Source organism: Acinonyx jubatus, chromosome B2 (assembly GCF_027475565.1).
Source record: "Acinonyx jubatus isolate Ajub_Pintada_27869175 chromosome B2, VMU_Ajub_asm_v1.0, whole genome shotgun sequence".
Taxonomy (NCBI): domain Eukaryota; kingdom Metazoa; phylum Chordata; class Mammalia; order Carnivora; family Felidae; genus Acinonyx; species Acinonyx jubatus.
The window spans coordinates 9,060,562-9,083,899 of NC_069385.1; the positions used below are offsets into that span (position 1 = coordinate 9,060,562).

A 23,338-nucleotide genomic window follows, 5' to 3' on the forward strand; every position below is an offset into this window, starting at 1 on the left:
TGTTCCAATTCCCTGAAATCCCCTGGCCTCCTTCCAGTGAATTCTCCTTGGTTCAGAATAATTACAGAGTCGGTTTCTGATACTGGAAACCCACAACCTCAGCAATTACAAGTAGATTACTCCAAAGCTTCAAACCTTGAAATGCAGTGAATGCAGAAGTTCCTGGGGGGTGGGGGAGTGGCATCTTGGCTGGTTGTAATAATTGTTTAAATAGTAATTTAATGATCATCTCTCTACCTCCTGCCACTATCTCTTCAGACAGAAATGACTTTCTGACACCCTTTGGAGAGCTGAATGTATTCTCCCACGCCGGCCTACTGCCACAGCCTGTGTGCTACATTATCTGATTATAATTTTTTGTTTGAAAGAGAGAGAGAGTGAGGGTGCAAGTGAGCAAGGGGCAGAGAGAGAGAGAATCCCACAGGAGCAGAGAGAGGAGAGGGAGAGAGAGAAAAAGAGAGAAGCCGGGTTCATGTTTTGTTTTGTGTTTTTTTACCTGCAGCGGGCTCGTGCTCACCCAATATGGAACTCGAATTCATGAACCATGAGATCATGACCTGAGCTGAAGTCAGATACTTAATGACCGGGCAACCCAGGTGCCCTGATCGTATTTTTGAAAGGGATTGTTTCTTGGTAACGATAGCCTGGCTCCTATAGTTTCACACAACTATTGGCAGGAAGGTATAGCCCCTGTTAGGTTTGTTCAGCTGGGCACAAAATCATGCTATGTGCCTCTCTCCACTTAGGACAAAAGGGAGAGTTTGCACACTATTAAAATGCTTGGCTGTATTGACCAATCAGGAGAATGAACTGGAACGTGCCATCCAAAACGTGTTAATTTTAGAACACTTGATTTTCCTAAACTGTAGCCAAATGATTATCACTTGATGTATGCTCACCTACTAAACAAAGTTTGTGCTAGATCCATCCTTCTGTCTCATTCAGTCACATCAAGTTCTGAAACATTAAAAAAATAAAGCAGACACTATTTACTTTAACTGGGTATTTTAAAGTTTGTCATGCTGAGAAAAGGCTACCTCTCTTAGCTTCCAGGACAAGCACAAGTGGGCCACTCCTCAGTAAAGAGAATTCCAGCACTTTCTAAACTTCCCCATAGCAAGAATTATCTGGTTGCTTGTTAACCACACAGCCCCCAGGTGATTCTGACTTAGAGGGTCTGGGGTGGAGCCAGGGTCGTTAACAACTACGCAGTAGTTGTTTCATCAGGAAAGCTGGACTTGATCATGGCTCTGTTCCTTCTCTGTTGCTGCTGCTCTTGATGACTTTGATTTGCAACAGTTGAATGATGTGTTCTACAAGTGTCCAATCAAGCTGGCTGATAGTGTTGGTCAAATCTTCAGTAACATACTGATTATCTACCTGTTCTGTCAATTACTGAGAGGGGCTCTTAGAAATCTCCAATTATACCTGCAGATTTTTCTATTTCTCTCTCGTCATTTTTTGCTTCATGCATTTTGAAACCTTTTCATCAGGCGTATGCACATACAAGATTTTTAGGTCCCTTTTGCAACTGATCCTTCATAATTATAAATTTTCCAACTTTTTCTTTGGTAAGACTCATGTTGAAGTCTTCTTTGTATGATACTAATATAATCACATCAGTTTTCTTACACTTACCGATTACATGGTACAGCTTTTCCATCCTTTGACTTTCGACCTGTCTCTTTGTATTTAAAGTATATCTCTTACAGCATAGAGTCTTCCTTTTTTCCAATCTGACAATCTGTAGATTTTAATAGAAGTTTTTACCCACTTATATTTAATGTAATTATTGTGCAATTGGGTATGTCTATGTAATTGTTGCTATAATTGGATTTAAGTCTACCATCTTCCCATTTGTTTTCTAGTTGTGCCATCTGCTTTTCTTTGGTTGGTTTGGTTGGTTTGTATTGCTTTGTTTGGGTTCCTCCTCTCAAGCCTTCTTCTGGGCTAAACAAATCTTTTTTAGTATTCCTTTTTAATTCCTATCTTGCCTCTTTAGCTATACCTCTTTATTTATTTAGTCATTATTCTGAGGTTACAATATACATACTATACTTACCACAGTCAACTTAGAGTTAATATTGCCACTTTACCTAAAATCTAAGATCCTAAAAGTAAAATTCCATTTCCTTCCTCATTTTTAGTGCTATTATTGTCATATATATTTCACATCTATATGTGTATACCCCATAATACAATGTTATAATTTTTGCTTTAACCAGAGGTCAGCAGACTATGGCCCATGAATCAGCACTCATTTCGGTAAAGAAAGTTTGTGTATTGTCTCTGGCTGCTTTCTTGCTACAAGGCAGAGCAGAGTAGTTGTGTCAGGGACTGTTGGCCTGCAAAACTAAACTACTTACTATCTGTAATAAACACTGCTGAACACAGCTTTACATAGTCCGTTGCTTTTCAATGATTAAGGGAAGAAAACAAAGTGGTTTATATTGACCTATATATTTACCATTTCCAGAACTTTTCCTTCCTTCCTGTAGATCGGAGTTTCCATCTGATGTCTTTCCCTTCAGCCTAAAGGACATCCTTTAGCATTTCTCACAGTATAGGGCTGCAGGGCTGCTGGTGACCTCTTTCATCTTTCATCCATCTGAAAATGACTTTTTCTTTCCCACTTCGATTTTTTTTTATTTATTGATTTTTTTAGAGAGAGAGAGAGAGCAGGACGAGGGACAGAGAGAGAGGAAAGAGAGAATCCCAAGCAGGCCCCTCAGTGTCAGCACAGAGCCCAACGTGGGGCTTGATCCCATGAACCGTGAGGTCATGACCTGAGCCAAAATCAAGAGTTGGACACTTGACTAAGTCCTCCAGGCACAGCCCCCCTCACTTTCACTTCTGAAGAATGTTTTTACTGGATATGGAATTCTGGGATAACAGATTTTTTTCCTTCATATCAGTCCATTATTTTTTTACCACTGTTGTTTCTCAGGAGAAGTCCAACATCATCTACATTGTCATTTCCCTATATGCTGTACATCTTTTTTCTGTGGATCTTTTTAAAGTTTTCTCTTAAAAAAAATAAATAAATAAAGTTTTTTCTCTATATCTCTGGCTTCCAACAGTTTGACTATGATAGCCTTAAGTGTGGTTCTCTATTTAAATCCTCTTTAGGGTTCCCTGAGCTACCTGGATCTATATATGGATGTTGATCATCAAATTTAGACGATTGAGTCTATTGTATCTTTGTATGGTTTTTCTGCCATTTTCTCTTTCCTCTTGCACTAACATTCTGATTACTTGCATTTTAGACTGCTTGAAATTGCCCTCATGTCACTAAGGCTCTGCTTATTTTTCTTAAATCCTTTTTTCTATTTATTCTTTAGATTTGATCATTTCTATTGATCTATTTTCAGATTCACTAACTTCTGCAGTCTTCTGTTAAGTAGTGAAATTTTCATTTTATGTATGTATCTTTTTGTTTCAAGATCTCCATTTGGTTCTTTAGTATAGTCCCATTTTTCTGAGTTTCTATTTATGTTCTCTCATGATCATCTCTTCCTTTAAGTCTGGGTAATTTTATAGAGGTTGCTCAAAGTACACATCTACAGCATCTAACATCAACATCCAGTGTCAACATCTACATCAATTTGGAGTCTATTTTTATTGACTGTTTTTTTGTCTCAATCATGGGTCACATTTTTATGCTTCTTTGTATGTCTACTAATTTTTTATTGTGTGGTAGACATTGTAAATGATATAGGGAGTTTGAATTATGTCACCTTCTTTTATAAGATGTTTGAGTTTTATTCTGGCAGGAATGTAAATTGCTACTGTATCTGTTTTTATCAGGATAGGCTAGTATTATTGTTTGTTAGAGAGGAATCTAATTTGGATTTGAATTTAGTCCTGAAGTATTGCTCTTACTCTATGACATAGTTCTTACTTCCTAGGCATAGACTTTCTAGGTCTCACTTGAATGGCCAAGGGGTTCAATGAGGTCCCTCTATTCAGGCCAGGCCAGGAATCCAACATCTCCTCTAATGTACAGCTCCAAGTATTACCATTCTGCTCTCAGCTCCACAATAGGCAATCTCTCTTAAGACTTGTGGAGTCTTGCCTTGGTCAGGCATAGCCTAATTCTTGGTTAGGATTCACACAACAAATCCCCATACAAACGTCTGTCCCCAGTATCTTACATAGCTCCCTCTTCTCTAGTATCCTGCTCTGTAAACTTTAGCTGCTTCAGCAGCCCAGAACCCCAATCTCTGCCTCCTCACCTCAGTAAGGTCGCCACTCAGTTTGGGTTCCACCTCCCTGTATACCTACAGGCAGAATAGCAGGGTCACTGTGAAATTCATGTTCTGTGTTTCCCTTACCTCAAGACTGCAGTCCTGCACAGTCTGTTATTCAACATCTCAAAATAGTTGACTCATATATTCTGTTCATTAAGAAACAAGACTATTGTGAGTTTCTCCATAATGGCCAGAAGTAGAAGCTCAGCAGATATGACTGTGGTTCTGAAACAGCGATGTTCAACCGTGACAACACGCTGGAATACCCTAATGGTTTTCTTTCCTTTTTAAAATAAAAAAATAATAACAATAACCTAACCTCTATGCCCAAAATGTGGAGTTCAAACTCACAACCCCAAGATTAAGAGTTGTGTGCTCTACTGACTGGGCCAACCAGATGCCCCTTACTTTTCTTTTGTAATCCTAGTGCCCAATACTCTGGTTTCTCTTCAGATCATATAAATCGTTCGCCTTTTAATCCTAGTGCCCAGAGGACTTTTTATAAGCTCTCCAGATGACCTGAAGATGCAGCCCAGTTTGAGAAGCAGTCCAAAGAGCATCAGTGTTTTTACTCTGGCTTCTCACTTTCATAAATTGTAGGCTTCTTGTTCTTACTTAATGCAAAGTAATCCCCTGAAACACTCTGGCTTCCTTGAATAAGCCCATGAAGAGAGTTTGACAGCTTACTTTATGGCACAAGGACAGCTAGGGGCCGTCCTTTATAATGACTTGCTGGGTCAGCTGCTCCTGGGAACTCCCAGTCCATGTTGACTTGATTAATAATTTACAGTCATCATGACTGTTACTCTGTTTTGGAAGCTCATTTTTTTAAACTATACCATGGCTCACAGGTTTTAACACAACATCAGCATAGGATTACTGACTGCTTTGGAGATTCTTCAAGACCCAAGACTGTTCCAGTAAAACCAAGACAGTGCATTGAATTTGTATACTAGGAAGCCGATAACTATCTATAGAAAAAAACTGGTTTGAGCAGTACACCAGGCCAAGTCCCATGAATCCTAGTCACTAGTTGTGGGAGGAGGGTAGCACCCATGGGGTGGGGGAAAGTATCTGCAGAATGAGAGCAAGTGCAGTAACATCCTTCGAGTAGAAGTCACCACATTTTTTATCTCATATCCCTATCAGTAGGTTTTCCTAAGTAATGTTTTCCTTTATTTGTAAATGGTACCAAAAATGGTTTATCCTCATTGAGAATATTAATAGTATATGTAATATAATAGTAATAGTATATGTAATACTAATAATATTATAGAGGCAGCAATGTGATTTAAAATGTTTCATAATTTTCTTTTTTTAAGTTTATTTATTCATTTTGAGAGAGAGAGAGAGAAAGAGAACCAGTGGGGGAAGGGCAGAGAGAGAAGGGGACAGAAGATCCGAAGTGGGGTCTGTGCTCACAGCAGAGAGCACATATTAGGGGTCAAACTCACGAACCGCGAGATCATGACCTGAGCCAAAGCTGGACGTTTAATGGACTGAGCCATCCAGGTGCCCCTGAAATGTTTTATAATTTTAAAAAATATCCATTTAATACTTTAATTCAAAAGTCTGGTTTTAAGTTCATTTTATTTCATTACTTGCATTTGATGGGTGCCTATAGCTCAAAAGATGAATAGAACCAAATGGCAGATATCATTACCTATGTTTGATTTACCATACTCGTGTATCAGTCCCATTCACCAATTACACAAAGGTTTTTTGTTGAAATTCTGCTACTAAATGTGAATCCTCTCTGATATCTATCAGTTGTTCTTGCAAACCAATCAGAGGGTGTTCCACTTTTATAATTTTAGCAAATAGTTTGAAAGCCTGAAGTTTTCATTTGGGACATTTTAAGCAGGTTAGGAATTTCTGTTTCCAACTTCTGAAATGGGAAAATAGGAAAATTTTAAAAAGTGCCACACATCATTTTCAATAACAAAATCACATATTGTAAGGGTAGGGCTAATAAGAGATAACATCTTTGCTTTAACATTATAGATTAAGAGACAACAGCCTTATCCTATCGATCAAGGGATGGATTAGCACTTGATTGGATTGGAGCAAGGGCCTGTTTGAACTGTTTCCACCTGGGAACTATTCCTTTGTTCTGTTCCCAGGTGATAATAAGACGATGTGGTCGGCTATAAAAACTCTGTACCCTGGCTGTTCGAGACCACACTCTGGTCAAGAGTGTCAGTCCGATCGATTGGTTTGCCTTGCCTCTCATTGCAATAAACTTTGTTGTGACTGTCACTGGTGCCCGTAGCATTCTGTTTCAGGAGTCATGTGGATGCAACAATATGACAGAAATAGTTCCAAACATATTTTGAAAATGTTCTCTAGGGGCGCCTGGGTGGTTCAGTCGGTTGAGCATCTGACTTCAGCTCAGGTCATGATCTCACAGTCCGTGAGTTCGAGCCCCGCGCCAGGCTCTGTGCTGACAGCTCAGAGCCTGGAGCCTGCTTCAGATTCTATGTCTCCCCCTCTCTCTGCCCCTCCCCTGTTCATGCTCTGTCTCTGTCTCAAAAAAAATAAATAAATAAAAACATTTTAAAAAACCATTTAAAAAAAAAAGAAAATGTTCTCTAAACTTTCTTTTACTTATTTTTTTTAAATGTTTATTTATTTTGAAGAGAGAGACAGAGGGTGAGTGGGGGGCAGTGGGCAGAGAGAGAGGGAGACACAGAATCCGAAGCAGGCTCCAGGCTGGGAGTTATCAGCACAGAGCCTGACACAGGGCTCGAACTCACAATCCATGAGATCATGACCTGAGCCGAAGTCGGAGCCTCAACCGAGTCACCAGGCGCCCAACTTTCTTTTCTTATTTTTGTTAATGTTTACTTATTTTTGAGAGAGAGAGAGAGGGGGAGAGCACAAGCAGGGTAGGGGCACAGAGAGAGGGAGACAGAGGATCTAAAACAGGCTCCACACTGTCAGCACAGAGCCCGACATGGGCTTTGAACTCACAAACCGTGAAATGAAATCAAAACCATGAGCTGAAATCAAGTCAGATGCTTAAACGACTAAGCCACCCAGGTGCCCCTAAACTTTCTTTTAGAAAACAATTACTGACATACTCAATGTTAAAATATCTCCTTTAATTATAAAGGATCAGATCAAGCATTTTTTTTCTCTTGGTTTTCAAAAATAGCCTCCAGGAATTGTATCTCTGAGAACAATTTGCCGTGTCAGTAAACATTAGCTAAGATCGAATACTGCCTCTTTACCGAAGAAATTTGTGTAACTCATCTGCAATTTCCATAACTCTTTTACGAGAGCTAGTGTGCATCCATGCACAGGGTACAACAGATTTTCATAGTCATTTCCTAGGTCATCAAAAACCTCTGCAGATAACCCCAGTTTAGAGGGGTTTTTTTTTTTTGCTTATACATCTTTATGGAGGCATAACTGACATACAATAAATAGCACATAATTAAGAGACAATTTGATGAGTTTGGACATATGTATATGCGCACGGAATCATCACCTGAATTAAGATAATGAACACATCTATCACCCTCAAAAGGTTTCTCCCGCCCCTTTGTCATCCATACACATAGCTCATCCTCAGGCAACCACCGATCTGCTTTCTGACTCGGCAGGTGTGTCTGCATCGTCTAAAATTTTATACAAATTGAGCCACACAGTATACACTTGTTTGGTTTGGCCTCTTTCACTCAGCCTACTTATGTCGGGGCTCATCCATATTGTTGTATGTGCAAGAGTTGACTCTCCTATCGGCAACACCGGTGCATTGCAGTAATGGCCACCTCTCAATTCGTTTCTGTGTTCGCCAGCCGAAGGGCCATAACCTCGTGGTCCGGCCCCTACTTGGGATGTGAGCTTCTGATTCCTGTTACATGAGTGAGTCAAGATGGGAAAGATAACTTATCTCCTCCAAGGGGCTGGGGGAATGCTCACATCCAGGAAGTGGGGTGGGAGACACACCAATATGTAGGCCTGATGTCAAGTGTGGCATAATATTTCTACAGACTCCCCACTTCAGCAGAAGGGGAACAAGCAGCCTGGACGTTCCCACATGAAGGAGAGCGTTCTCTGGGAAGTGAGGAGCCATCTTTGTATCTGTGACCGATCCAAGCTCAGGTGTGAATTTCTGTGGTCCTCTGTGAAGTTGAGCTATTACGTCTTCTAAAACATCTTTATATCCTGAAGGGGGGAAAAAAAGCGTGTGTGTGTGACAAAAACGCGAGGTCTTTGCTTCATGAGATTCTTATCAAGAAATGGCTGGCTGGCAAAGTTCACGTGAAAATGCCCATACTTGATTTCGCATGGCCTGTCATGGAATAACCTCTGGGCCCCACGGAACGGACCTAGGATTGGTTCATGATTCAAATGGGTAATTCGATGAAGCTGTTTAATGGTCTACCACAATAAAAGAGTAATCCTAACAGCTCCAAGCTATTTCTCGCACTGATCCTTACCCTAGAGGACTCGACCAACTACATCTACGTGTTTCCTGAGGAAGGAGCACAATTGGAAGAGGGCAGTCTCTCCATTGGTTTTTACCTCTCTGACCTAAGATGAATCTCCTTATCAGAAGTCTGGTGGGTAAGCCACAGAAGCTTCTCCTTTCCCCGGGCAGGGAATGACACAGCGGCTGAGTAGCCTGCACTCTCACTACCCAGACCTTCTGGCCAGGATCCGTACTGGGGGAGGAGGAATGAAGAGAAGTTGGGGCGGGGGGGAAGAGAGGGAGAAAGGCTTCAAATGACTTTTTCAAAAATATTTTTTAATGTTTATTTTTGACAGAGAGCAAGAACATGAATGGGGGAGGGGCAGGGAGAGAGGGAGACAGAGAGAATCCAAATCAGGCTCCACATTGTCATCGCGGAGCCTGATGTGGGGCTCGAACCCACGAACCACGAGATCATGACCTGAGCCTCAGTCAGACGCTCAACCGAGTCACCTAGAAGCCCCTTCAAATAACTTTAAATGCAAACCTAGTCATCTTCTGGCCCAGTTTCTTTCTTTGGACCAAGAACTTATTGCAAAATAATTCTAAGGCTAACCAAGTATATATTCCAGAGTTCCTCCCACTGTGCCCTCATTAAAGTGATTGGAGCGGGGATGACTGGTCAGAGATGAAAGCACAGCCCACTTGTTTGTTTGTCTGTTTGTTTGTTTTTAAGTAGGCTTCATGCCGGGCTAAGAGCACAACCTGCGGCCCAAACTCACAGCCTGAGATCAAGACCTGAGCTGAGATCAAGAGTCGGACGCTTAACTGACTGGGCCACCCAGGCGCCCCTGCACACTCACTTTAAACACCCATTTGAACCACAACAGCCTTCTCCCTGTGTGTGCAGGTTGTGTGTCGGAAACATCTAAGGAGAGGTGCTCAGCCTGAGGCCACCTTCAAGTCTCTATAAAACAACAACCCCCAGGGTGGGCTGCGGGACCAAATCCCTTTCCTGTGCTAACGTTCTGCCAGGTGCTAGGAAGAGACTTGGAGAAACCGGAAACAATTCTGCAAAGGCATTCTTTTTAAAGATGTTTCTCAACATTTGTTCCATTTCTACCTTGAAATCCACACCCAGATCGTGTCATCACGCTTTCTTCCCTCTTCACACATGCACGGTGTGGCCATTTGAACGTCCTGCTGCTGCTCAACTGAGGGCCACGGGCCGTCTCGTTCACCCGAGTGTCCCTGGGGCCCACTGCAGCACCCGCAGCCAGGAGGAACACGAGAAGAAGTTATAAATGAGTGACTGAAGAAATTCACTGGATGGAGGTGCCTAACTGGCTCAGTCAGAAGAGTGGGAGACTCTTGATCTCATGGTCATGAGTTCCAGCCCCAAGATGGGTGTAGAGATTAGTAAATAAGTAAAACTTAAAAAAGAAAAAGAAATTCGATGGATGGGTGGGTGGGTGGATGGGTGGATGGGAGGATGGACAATGTCTGATCAGGAGGTGCTATGGCTTAGGAAGATAGCATGGCCCTTTGGGAGGCAGGATAGGAAAACTACTAGAATCCAAAGAAAAATCAAGAAGACTCTGGCAGAGGGACTGAAGTGTAAGTTCCCCACTGCAATCACTCAGGGGTCTGCCCTGGGTAAGGCGCCTTTAAAGCTAGTAATTATTAATTTTTTATTTTATTATTTTTGAGAGAGAGAGTGTCGCTCCGAGCTGTGAGCATAGAACCTGCCGGGGGGGGGGGGGGGGTGGGGGGCGGGGGCGGGCAGTGTGCAGATTGCCAAACTCAGGAATGGGGAGATCATGACCTGAACCGAAGTCGGACACTTAACCAACTGAGCCACCCAGGCGCCCCTAAAGCTCATGCTTTTTAACAACAAGACCTGTTATCTGCTAGTCTGAGGCATCTCCCCTGTCTCCGACTTCCAGCGCTCAGCTAAGTTACCCTCTAGGACCACCAGGCTCCATGTGGGCAGGAATCTCTGTTTTGAGTAGCTTCTATATTTTGCCCACATATTTATTATGAATACAACATATTTCGAGAGTCTAGCACAGTGCCCAGCACATAACACATCCCCATTGTATGTTTTTTGAATAAATGAATACAGTCAGAATGAGAAAGTCACCACGGCTGTGGTGAGAGCCCTTATTCTCTGAGCAACCTGATATTTTTTGTGGTGGAAAGTAGATGCAGATTTTGAAAACACAAGGCTTTCCTGTGACTTAGGTGAATGAATGACTGCAAACGGGGTCTACAAAGGAAAGCAGTAGAGTGGTTGGACCCGCCGCCTGGGCACCAGGCCCAGCTTTGCCCCTCAGGAGCCATGCGTGCCTGTGTCCCCGACCGCCATGTGGGTCTGATGGCAGCACCTTCCTCTCAGCGTTTTTATGTGGATGAAGGAAGTCAGCTGGTTACAAGCACTTAGAAAAGGGCCCGGTGCATCCCACTAAATACCATGTGCCGTGTTTATGAGTGTTCTTCGGGATCCCATGAATTTGCAGAAATTGTATGCAATTATTACATGAAAGAAGAATGCTGGATTCTGTCACCTCACAACTCCCTCCGCTTGTACTCACAAGGTCAGAGTCCCAGGTGGCATCTTGGTGAGAGTGACTGCCTTGTCCCAGCCCGCAGTCCTCGGGGTCACCTGTGTGGTCCACGTGAGGCAGTTGGGACATTAGTCCATCACTTCTGTACTTAAAGCCAGCCCGACATTTGGACTGTTAAGAGGTAACACCCTATAAAAAATAACACAGAGGCAAAAGGGGTGATTCACCTGGATGACAATATAGACATTGAGCAAGGGGCCAGGTTGTTCCCAAATGGCAAGTGAACATGCCGGAAAGGCAGCCTGTGTGGAGCTTACCATGTTAACCTTGATCTGTTTTAGGCATTACCGAAGAAAGGAGCTCTGAGGGCACATGGCAGCTTTAATCAATAGCTCGCTGTTCCATATTAGAGATGTTTTTTCCTTCTTTAGTGGAATTTTCCATCAGACTCACTGACAATGTTTCATGTCAAATAAGTAATGAATTGAGCTGAACAGTCAAGGCTGCGATGGGGCGATCCAGTAAGAAAGGCCACAAGCAAGTGCCAAAGACACAGGTCAACACACTATTCCATCCCTGGCATATTCAGTTCCTAAAATGCAGTCACAAACATAAGGACTCAAATGAAGGTAAACTCTGAAACTCACAATTCAAGAAAAGTTGGACATTCCTGGCCCTTATTTAATTGCTACATCTCAGGAGAACAACCGCAGCCACTAAGAGGCAACGCCCTTGAATTGCCTTCGGAGGAACCTTTCCAGGGCCCTAAATTCAAACAGCTGGAATTACCATTCCAGAACCATCCGCTCAGGCTTTGAAAATGAGAGATGTGCCGCCTCCTCCTAGGAAATGTACATTTTGTTTCACGGATGGGACACAGTGTTCTGGACCTCGTTTATTCTCCATATAAACAGGATTTTTTGAGAATCACATGTTAGCCTTCACTGCGGACACAAGTTACTGCAAATTCATTCCCATCGCAAAAGGTTCTGAGTGTGCAGAGGAAGTTAAGAATAAAAGCCTTATAACTAAACAACCTCTGCTCCCAAAGTTCCCAAAATTCCAAATAAAGAAGATTTTGGTGTGAAAACATCACTAAATTCCATTTTAAACATCCGAAATGCTTAAGAAGAGACTCAGCTGGGGGAGATGAAGTATTATAAGATAAATGACAGAGCAATGAAAACTTGGTGGCTCAGGTAGCAGAGGGCAGGTAAGTCAGCAATGTGTTTGCACAGGACGAGGAGGCACCTGCCTGGTTTCCTAAGTTCTGCTCACATGCAGAAAGTGATATGGACGTCCCTAGCATTTCTAACAACTACAGGTAGATTTTTTAATTTATTAATGTTTATTTAGTTTTGAGAGAGAGAGCATGAACAGGGGAGGGGCAGAGAGAGAGGGAGAGAGAAAGAATCCCAAGCAGGCTCCAAGCTGTCAGCACAGAGCCTGACACGGGGCTCGAACCCATGACCATGAGATCATGACCCGAGCTGAAATCGAGTCAGACACTCAACCCATGGAGCCACCCAGCTGCCCCTACAGGTAGTTTTAAAGGAGGAGGAAATCTTTGCAGAGTGAAGCCTTGACTCTCAGGCAGCCACATCTTCAAAACTCTCGGGGTTCCAAGCTGGGCCCCAAACAAGAGATTTTATGCACACACATACTGGCATACAAAGATACCTGGCATATATTTGCATCTCTTTTTTCTAAACCAATTAAATATGTCTTGGCCTTGAACCACCAACCTGGCAGAAAATCCTGCCTGAGCTGTGCTTTGGGGATTCCCCCTCTCTCTGAGCCTTTAGGCTTGTGCAGGAACCCCTGGGCCCCAGCAGTCCAGAGAGCTGGAAAAAAGGCCACGTGGATATCATGAAGGCTGGTTGCACATGCTCCTTTCTGACTGAGGATCAGCATGAAGATCTAAGCCAAGGCTTGCAGGTCAGGCTGGCTACTCTCCAAGGGCACGTGACTCAGGGGACCCATCCAACACCCTGTGGATATGCAGGGCATAGTTTTGGAAACTCCTATGGGCCTAAACTCAAGCCATCCCCCGCTGCCCACCCCTCCTCTTCCTGTCCAAGAAGCAGCCTTCTTCCTCTGTACTCGAGGTGGAGGAGGTGTGGGAGCAATTTCAGCCTCCTAACTGCCCTCCCTCAACTAGAGGGGTAACAAGATATTACAAACCACATGCCTGAAAGCAAAATTTTGGGGTGTTTTGTCCCTACTGTGTTTGTTTGCTTTTGTTACTTGCCAACACTTAAAAAAACCTAGAATTTTCATGTAGATATCCAGCTTCCTATTTTCTATTTAAAAATCAGGTGCTCTGGTAATAGTGGGGTGCCTGGGTAGCTGAGTCGGTTGAGCATCCAACTCTTGATTTCAGCTCAGGTCATGATCCCAGGGTCATGGGCTAGAGTCCTGTGGGATTCTCTCTCTCTCTCTCTCTCTGCCCTTTTCCCCTGCTCGCACACTCTCTATCTCTAAAATTAAAAAAAAATTTAATGTTTATTTATTTTTGAGAGAGAGAGACAGACAGACAGAATGCGCATGGGGGAGGGGCAGAGATCGAGGGACACACAGAATCTGAAGCAGGCTCCAGGCTCGGAGCTGTCAGCACAGAGCCCGACGCGGGGCTTGAACTCACAAACCATGAGATCGTGACCTGAGCTGAAGTCAGATGCTTAACTGACTGAGCCACCCAGGAGCCCCAAATAAAAAAAATTTTTTAAACAAAAAGGTGAAAATAAAAGTCAGGTGCTCTGGAAATAGCAGGTGCACATTCGCACATGCCATGGCTGGTGGGAGCTGACTAATGGCTTTCTTTGGGACAAGAGTTCCCTGCTTGCCACAATCTCCACCACTCTCTATTGCCGCACTGGGGCTACGTCACAAACTTACATTACCTACTTGTGAGAATTGAATTTTACAATTCTTGATCCAGGCCTTAGGACATAAACGCTTGGCTGCCTTTCTGAGAACAGGAAAAGGAACAATTACATATTCGTCTCTGGGAATCGGAAAAGGAACTCTCAGATTTCCCAAAAGACGACAAAACATAATGTCTCAGTAGCTTATCCTGTCATTTACACACAAATATGACTCCTCTGATGGCAAAGCACAGGAAGGCCTAAGTGCCAGCAACCACGAACTTGCCCATCGCACATGGCACGCAGCAACTGATTCGTCCAAGCGTTAAGGAAAAAAGAAATCATTCTGATACTTGTTAAAGTGATAAGATGGACTTTGTTAGGGACCATCTCAATATGTGTGGGGATCGCTGCAATGGGCTTTTGCAGTAATACAACAAGAAAAGTGGGGATTTATAGCCAAGGGCCAGTGGGGGTCCGTGGATGGAAAGCTGACCAGGTGGAAACATCAGAAGTGAGGAAGATTTGGTTAAAAGGAGCCAACCGGATCCTTGCTGAAGGCAGGCTAGGTGAGCAGGCATCCATTGCCTGGGGGCTGGGGGGTGCGGAATCTAGTCACACAGGACTCCACGCATCACTGCAGGGGAGGGGGTTGCTGGCTAAGCTAACCTAGGCTGGTAGGCCCAAGGGCCAGGCCTACTTGAAAAAGAGTCAGAGGAGCCAGACGCGTACCCCCTTATAGATAGTCCTCTCCCCGGAAGACCAGAAGGGCCATCACCAGCCGGCAATGTCTATAAAATGGCAGCCTTTTTTCTGCCCCAACTCAAGGAGCCACGACTGAAGAAAAGACAGGAGAACGTGAAGAGCAGGACAAATTCCCAAAACAGCAGGGTGGGGTTTGTGAAAGGCGGCACTAGAAGTGACCAATATCCAAGCAACCTGGCTGGCTCCCGCAGGAGAGCATGTGACTCTTGATCTTGGAGTCATGAGTTTGAGCCCCACCTTGGAGGTAGAGTTGACTTAAAAAATAATAAATAATTTTTAAAAAAATGACCAACATTAACAGTTTAACCCAAGTAGAAAGAGAAGAGCTAGCCTAGAAGTGACAGGGGACATGGGCTCGCACTGCCACTGTCCACCGAGGGAGGCTATGCAGCCCATACAAGTGTGATATCACAACACAACAGTTGAAGTCAGGAGATTGCGTCACACATTACAGGAAAATATTAGAATGCAGAAAGTTAAAAGGTTGTTGGGTAACCTCCCAATATCCATCTCATCCCCTTAACCACAGTGACAACGTCCCAGAAGTTCTTGGGAGTGAGTTTTCCAATGTACCTGAATCTCGAGGAAGACTTGAAAGAGGAAGAGGCCCCCTTCCCTGGGCACCCAGGCCACCGGATATAACCCAGCGTGGAGCTCACCCTGGTGCCCCAATACAGTGAACCATAACCAGCGTTGTTTGTCCCTTTTATTGGACAGGCTGGCAGAGATGTGCCACTGAGGTCAGGAACCAGGGGTCTGCCTCGCCTGGAGGACTTCCATCTGTCCAAGGAAGACATTCTCTGTAGACACACTGCATGAGCAATGCAGTTTTGCCTTTGAAACATCTTTCAGATTCACAAATCTCATCCTCCAGACCCTTGAGCTGCAGTGTTAGTCTTTAGAAAGCAGCTACTCTTGACAAAATGCACACCCAAAAATGAATAGCTACCTACCTTCTAGAACCCCACCCCACCCCACCCGACCCCCCAGGCTAGCCTGGCTCCTCTCCACCTCCTTCACTTTCTAAACTGCAGGTTTTGGCAGGACTGTTACGGAGACCACGATCCATCACAAAGTCAGGGAAAAGAGAAAGGTGATTTATTCTCTCCACCCACCCCCCTCATCGGGATTACCTGAATTTCTAAAGGTAGACGTAGAGGGGCCAAATATGCAAGAAAACTCAATCATCAGAAGTCCTGTGAGTAATAAATGACTAAGGAAGAGCTTTTCTTTCTTCAATCCTCAGAGCCCTCTTCCCCTCAGAGAAGTCCACAGAACTGGAAAGATACAGGAGACAAAAGAGGTAAAGAAAAATCTAGGGCAAAAAACCAAAGAAGTGGAAAACGGCAGGACAATGTTCTTGAATGCTAAACCAAGCCCCGATTAATCAAACGCTTTGCATGTGAATCCCCAAGTCAATCTTTTCTTTTTCATTAAAAAGAAAATGTCTACAGTCTAACAGTTTAGAGAACAGGTCTAAAATAGAATTGAAAATGTAAATTAAAAAATTTGTTACACCTAACTGAAGCAATAAAAATAAAAAAAAAAAATGCGGGGAAGTGAAAGTAACTAAAATTGGCTTCCCTCCTGCTTTGTTTAAACATTTGTTGATGTCTGCTTAGAACCGAGCCAGAGAAAGGATGAACAGGGAGGGGGGCGGGGTGCCCGCTAATCAACTGTGCACTGGAACAGTGAGGGGGCAGGGGGAGGGCCGGGGGGGGGGGGGGCTGGGGCCCCGGCCTAGGGTACTACTGCTCCCTCCTCCCACCGCCTCCCGGGCCTGGGCACCTCCACCTCTGAGCAGCCGCCTTCTTTCCACCTGCAAAGCTGCCTCCCGAGCCCAACTGCCCTTAGGAAGGTCTGTTACCGCGCGGCCTATCAAGCCCACAGCCTTCCGGGTTCAGTGGCTGCTAAGTCTTTTAGATGTTAATTTTATGATTCGCTCAAAGGCTTTCCAGAGAAAGAGGCTTTTTAAGTAACGAAAGAATCCAGTGGGTTTTAAAGCCTTGGCAAGCTGATTCAGATCGGTCTCTGGAAAGGTACAAAAGCATGCTGCAGAACTGGTCTGGCTTGGAACTGAAACCTCACTTAGGAGAAAAAGCGTCCCACACGGGGAGGCGCCGCTTCCAGGAGGGAACTTAGCAAGGGGCCCGTTTCCCAGCGTGGCTTTTTTACCTCAGGAGATTTCCTCCCTGTCCTGAGACACTGGGAAGAATCACCAAATGAAAACTCCTGTATCTCAATACTTAAGATGCGTCTCAACGCAGTACAAGTGCCTATGGCTGGATTGAATTCGATGAAAAACCATTTTTCACCAGTCTTGTCCAAGACTCAAACTTGGGATGACTTTTAACTTGCCGTGGAATTTTCTTTCCATTTGCAAGACTTAAGTGTTCAGCAAGTATGTGCTGGTGAAGGGGCTAACACAGCCCTGAAAGGCCACAGGAGACCGCCGGCACCGGGAGCTGCAGGGATGGGGGGAAGTGCAGAGGGGCGCATGCTCTTCCCCCGCCCCCTCCCACCGCAGTCACCACGGAAGCCCAGCTGACCCATCCCCCACACAGGCAGAGAGGGGCTTAAGTGGCTTTTCTTTCTTCCCCTTTTTTTTTTAATTTTATGAAATATTTCAAACATACACAAAGGCATAAAAAGTAATGCAATCAGTGCCTTTTATCCTCCACCACACAGCTCAAGCAATAAAACATTTCAAGACGAGTTCCCAACGTAATTCTAACCCTAACCTAATTCTCTCCCTTCAAGAAGCAACTCCCACCTTGAATTGAATTCTGCAGGGACCCTGTCTACATAAATAATTTGAGTTGCCCATATTCGTGTGTCAGCACCACGCTGGCAGCCCCGTCTTGCTCTGCGCCGTGAAAGAGAAAGGGCAGCAGCCAGCTGGAACGGTCTGCTGACAGCCCTTGCTGGAACCTAGCTTGGCACAGAAAGGCACAGTCCAGAGCTCCTCTGACATCTGAGCAACAACGTGTGCTGTGCAGGGGGGGTGTGAGGACGGAGGTCCACGCAGGTCTCTGTCCAAGCGCTGACCTCCCTGCCCAGAGGGCAGGCAGCCCCAGTCCCAGGCACTGGTAGGGGAGGTAAACCATGCCAAGGAAAGTGATCGAAAGTACAGGGACTCCTAGACAGGGGGACCCAGGATGGGGGTCCCATATTCCCCAGTCGAAGACTGGGACTGGTATACACAGTATGTATTCTTCTGCAGTTTACATTTCCACGCAGTATTGTGAGATTTATCCATTCAGTATTCCACTATTTATCCATTCTCCAGATGATGGTAATTTCATGTTTACAATTTTCCATTGCAAAAGAGTGATATTTTAGATAGTCCTGTACATGTCTCCTTGTCATGTGCAAGGGCTTGTCTAGGGTAGGTACCTAAGTGAAGATTTACTGGGATCTCGTCATCTCTGTATTTTTTCAATTGGTTACATATTTAAATATTACTCTACCAAGTGGTCACCAGATTACATTCTGGACCGTTTGCATCTCATCCACACCAGTAGTTGATGCCCATCGACAGTTGGAATTTTCATCGATCTGAAGGGTATAAAATATTTCATTGCGGTTTTAATGTTCTTTTGCCTGATTACCAGGAACTTTTTCTATTAATTTTCCATTTTGTTTTTGTCTTGAGCGAATTGCCTGTCTTTTTCCACTGGGTTGTTCATCTTCCTGATTAACAGTTCTGCATGTATCCTGTCTATTAACCTTTTGCTGCTGGTACTTGTAGATAAAATACGTTGCACGTAACTTCTCAGAGTCGATGACTTATCTTTTTATTCCTGAATTTTGTCATGTGATGAAGTTTTGAAATTTAATACCAGGAAGTTCTCAATCTTGTTATTTATGCTTTTTTTGTGTGATTTGTAAGAAGTCTTACCATTTTTTCTTAAAGGTGGAAATTTTTTTTTTCAACGTTTATTTATTTTTGGGACAGAGAGAGACAGAGCATGAACGGGGGAGGGGCAGAGAGAGAGGGAGGCACAGAATCCGAAACAGGCTCCAGGCTCTGAGCCATCAGCCCAGAACCTGACGCGGGGCTCGAACTCATGGACCGCGAGATCGTGACCTGGCTGAAGTCGGATGCTTAACCGACTGCGCCACCCAGGCGCCCCATTAAAGGTGGAAATTTTTGTCTTTCCTATTAGGATCTTTAATCTACTGTGGGACTGATTTTTATTTATAATGTGAAGATGTGAAGATTCCATCTTTTTTTTTTTAATATGTGTAAAACTTACCCTTTTTTTAAAGATTTTATTTTTAAGTAACTTCTACCCCTAACATGGGGCTCAAACTCACAATCCTGAGATCAAGAGTCGCATGCTCTTCTGACTGAGCCAGCCAGGCGCCTCTGAAGATTCAATCTTATTTTTTCCCATCTGATTAACCAATTGTCTGCACACCATTCTTTCCCCACTGATCTTCCACGCCTTTGGAGGTTTATCAAATTTCCATGTACACATGGGTATTTTTCTGTGCTTTCCACTCTACACCATTCATCTACTTGTCTGTGTCTTCACCAATGCCACTCTGGACCACTTAGTCCTAGTAACCAATGCTAAACCTGTGTTTCTTCTAATCTAGTTATCCTGGTACTTTGTTTTTCTACAAAACTATAAAGTCAGCTTGTCAAGATCCCAGAAAACCCTGGTTTAGAATTTTTTTAATGTTATTTTTGAGAGAGAGAGAGAGAGAGAGAGAGAGAGAGAGAGAGAGACAGAGCGCGAGTGGGGGAGGGGCAGAAAGAGAGAGGCACAGAACCTGAAGCAGGCTCCAGGCTCTGAGCTGTCAGCACAGAGCCCGACGTGGGGCTAAGAACCCACGAACTGTGAGATCATGACCTGAGCCGAAGTTGGATGCCCAACAAACTGAGCCACCCAGGCGCCCCTGGTTTATAATTTTATTAGGATTCAATTAGAATTGAATTTATAGATAGATTTAGAGAGAATGGACAACTTTGTGAAATCATGTTTTCCTATTTTCCTTGCATATATTTTTTCATTTTTTTACTTTCAATTTTTTGATGTCTCTTATAAACAGCATATAGATTTGTCAAAAATCAATCTAAAATTCTGTCTTAAGAGGCAAATTTGGTCTATCAATATTTTTTATTAGTAGTACTAGTATTAGTATTGATATACTTGGGATTGTTTCTACTTTGCTCTTTCCCCTGCTCATTTTATGCTACCATTTTTTTTTTCTCCTTCTCTACCTTATTTTGGATTAAGAAGTTTGACTTAGTGGGTATCTGGGTGGCTCAGTCAGTTAAGTGTCCATTTTGGTTCGGGTCAGGTCATGATCTCACAGTTCGTGGGTTCGAGCCCAGCATGGACCTCTCTGCTGTCAGAACAGAGCCAGCTTCAGATCCTCTGTCCCGTTCTCTCTCTGCCCCTCCCCTCTCATGCTCTCTCAAAAATAAATAAGCATTAAAAAAAAAAAAAGAAGTTTGACTTAGTTGTTTTCCCTCCACTGGGTTCAAACGTATATAGTTAATTCCATGGTTCTCAAATGTTAGTGGCATCAGAATCACCTGAAGACCTTGTTAAAACACAGATTGCTGGTCTCCAAATGAGCATTTCTGATTTAGATTTCTGGGACAGAACCCAATAATTTTCATTTCTAAAAAATGTTTCTCTGTGCTGCTGATAATACTGGCCCAGGGAGCACACTTTGAGGAACACTGCTCAAATTCTATTCTTTTAGTGCTCAGCCTTTGATTTCTAACATTCATAATTAACAAAGCATAGAACTAATAAGTATCTAGGCTATTCTTCCCAAAAATATGGGGACTTTAAAATATCTGAAGTCTAATTTTCCTCTCCCATCACACATGTTTTTGTGATCCAGGATTTTAATCTGACCTTGTCTTTTAACTCCCAAATCAGATCCTATTGTAGGCTGAGTTACAAAGACCTTCACATATGCTTACCAGTTTTGTTCACTCAGTTTTGCTTCTTGCATTTAAGAACTTCCTTCTGGAATTATTTTCCTTCTTGTGGATCACATGCTTTAGAAGTTCTCTCAGTGAAGCTGTGCAGGCAGTAAATGCTCAATAGTTTTTGCTGCCTTTGTTTGTTGTTTTTGTATTTGTTTTGTTTGTGGGGGTGCTGGGGGGGAGGTCTGAAAACATCTTCTTTGCACCCACATTCTTGAAGGATAAATTAGCCAAACGTATAATTCTATTTACCAGCTACTACTGTGTCTCTGCATTTGGAAGGCACCGCCCCTCTCCTGCCTCCACTTCCACTGTCACCTTTGAGGAATCTGGTGTTGAACTCACTGCTCTGCCTTCGTAAGGCACCTGTCTTTTCTGTGGCTGCATGTGGTTCTGGTTTTCTTCAGTGATCTCTGTACCGTGGTGCTGAGTCAAGGTGTTTGTTTTATTTATTCTGCTTGGGACTCGCTATTATTCATGAATCTAAAGACTCATAGCTTTTAGCAATTATGAAAAATTCCCAGAAATTCTCTTGTTGAAAAAAAAACACCTTTTACCTGTTCTCTCCACTGTTCTTCTGCAAGTTTTATTGGAAACATATCTGATAACTCCTGCCTTTTCTCCATTATTTTGTTTCTCTGTGCTGTGTTCTGGAAAATTCTTCAGCTCTAATTCGATTAATTCCCTAAATCTTTCTTTAGATATATCAAATCTATTTAATGCATTTGGTGATTTGTTTTTTGAATTTCATTGACTATACTTTCAAGCTCTTATTTTATTTGGTGCTTTTTCAAATCAGCCTAAAACTAATCTGTGCTATTAAAAGTCAGGATAGTAGTTATCCTTAGGAGAGGTATGAGTAATGACTTACAGGAAATATGGGGGATGTTCAGATTGTGAAATTTCATCAAGCTGTACACTTATAATTTGTGTACTTTTTGGCATGCATATTATACTATTATATTATATAGTATCTCTTGTTCCTTTCTTGTGTATAGTTCATTTTATTATTTTATATTTTTAAATTTTTTAAAATGTCTATTTATTTTGAGAGAGAGAGATCGCAAGCAGAAGAGGGGCAGAGAGAAAAGGAGAGAGAGCATCTCAAGCAGGCTCTGCGCTGGTAGCTATCAGTGCAGAGCCTGATGCAGGGCTCAAACTCAGCAACAGATAGATCATGACCTGAGCAGAAATCAAGAGTTGGTCACTTAACCGACTGAGCCACTCAGGCACTCCTCTTGTGTGTATTTTAAATTTAATGAAACATTTTAGACATTCTTGTTTTATATTCTGCATTTGATAAATCCAGAATCATAAGTTTTTAGGAGTTTCTGTTAATTTTAATTTATGGTAGGTTGTTTCTTCATCTTTTTAATTTTGGAGTGAAAGAGTATATTCAGCTGGAGTTTTCCTATAAGGCCTAGATTGAGGCTATGTCTCCCCAGAAAGATCTGCACAGCCTCTGTGACATATCCTAAATTGTTACCAACTCGGTGTAGATTCAAACCTCAAGCCCAAAACCCATACAAGTGGCAATGTATGGTTATGAATTCTCAGAAGCTCCTTCCCCGCCCCAGGACACCACGCCTCCGCACCCCCCCCCCAACCCCGCCCCGCCCAGCATGGGCAAAGACAAATTTCGTTATTTCTCTTTGCTAAAAGTCAGATTTTTTTTTTTTTAATTCAGTCCATTCTTTCCCAGGGACATAGCCCTTTGGGGGGGGGGGGGTCTTCGAACCCTCAGTTTCATCTCCCTAACGAGGCACAGGCTCCCAAACCCACGTACCATCCAAGCACCTAGGTTACCAGACTAAGCACCCGCGCAAGGCCTTAGCGTTTGATTGCAATGCCCGTTTCCTGCTCCCTTTCCATTTGTGGCCCCAGGGAGTCTCCACGACCTCCTCCTGACCTCATATACACTTAATAGGATGTTTGTTGCATTAACTTAGCATTTCTAGGTATTTTGTGACTTGGGTTGTTTTCACTTTGTTGCTGTTGTCTGTTCCGATGGCAGAATTAGCAGTGGTTCCGGCCTAGTTCACAGCGTGGTGTGTGTTGGGAACAGGACGCAAAGCTTCATTCTCAGAGTCATTTCTAGAAGCCTAGCGCAGGATTCCTGCTCCTCCAGCCCTTCCAGGGATTCTGTAAGAAGCTAATTCCCTTTGTCTAGCTCTTCCTCCTTAACCTAGAAGGAGTGCTGGGGCACCTGGGTGGCTCAGTGGGATAAGTGTGTGACTTCAACTCAGGTCATGATCTCACAGTTTGTGGGTTTGAGCCCGCGTGGGGCTCTGTGCTGACAACACGCAGCCTGCTTAGGATTCTCTCTCTCCTCTCTCTTTGCCCCTCCCCCTGCTCATGCTCTCTCTCCCTTCTCTCAGAAATAAACATTAAGAAAAAAAAGAAAGGAAAACAATAGAAAGAGTGGTTTCTGTTATCTACAGCTGAGCCCTGCCTGACAGACATCAAGAGTCTCAAGACAGAAGAGGAGGTTAATAAATACACAAGGGTTTGAC

General features: G+C 43.5%; 1 long non-coding RNA gene across 2 annotated transcripts in view; it reads right to left on the reverse strand.

Annotated features, from left to right (window-relative positions):
• The window catches only part of LOC128315457 (uncharacterized), a 74,300-nt gene that overhangs the window by 38,613 nt on the left and 12,349 nt on the right, over window positions 1-23,338 (reverse strand). The window contains exons 1-4 of one of the 2 annotated variants that reach the window (XR_008298227.1): window positions 16,664-18,742; window positions 16,003-16,146; window positions 11,555-11,829; window positions 11,265-11,426 (exon numbers count right to left, since the gene is read on the reverse strand). This is a non-coding gene — a long non-coding RNA (uncharacterized LOC128315457). Of the gene's footprint in view, window positions 1-11,264; window positions 11,427-11,554; window positions 11,830-16,002; window positions 16,147-16,663; window positions 18,743-23,338 lie in introns of those variants that run through there. The other variant, XR_008298226.1, reaches the window with a different exon arrangement.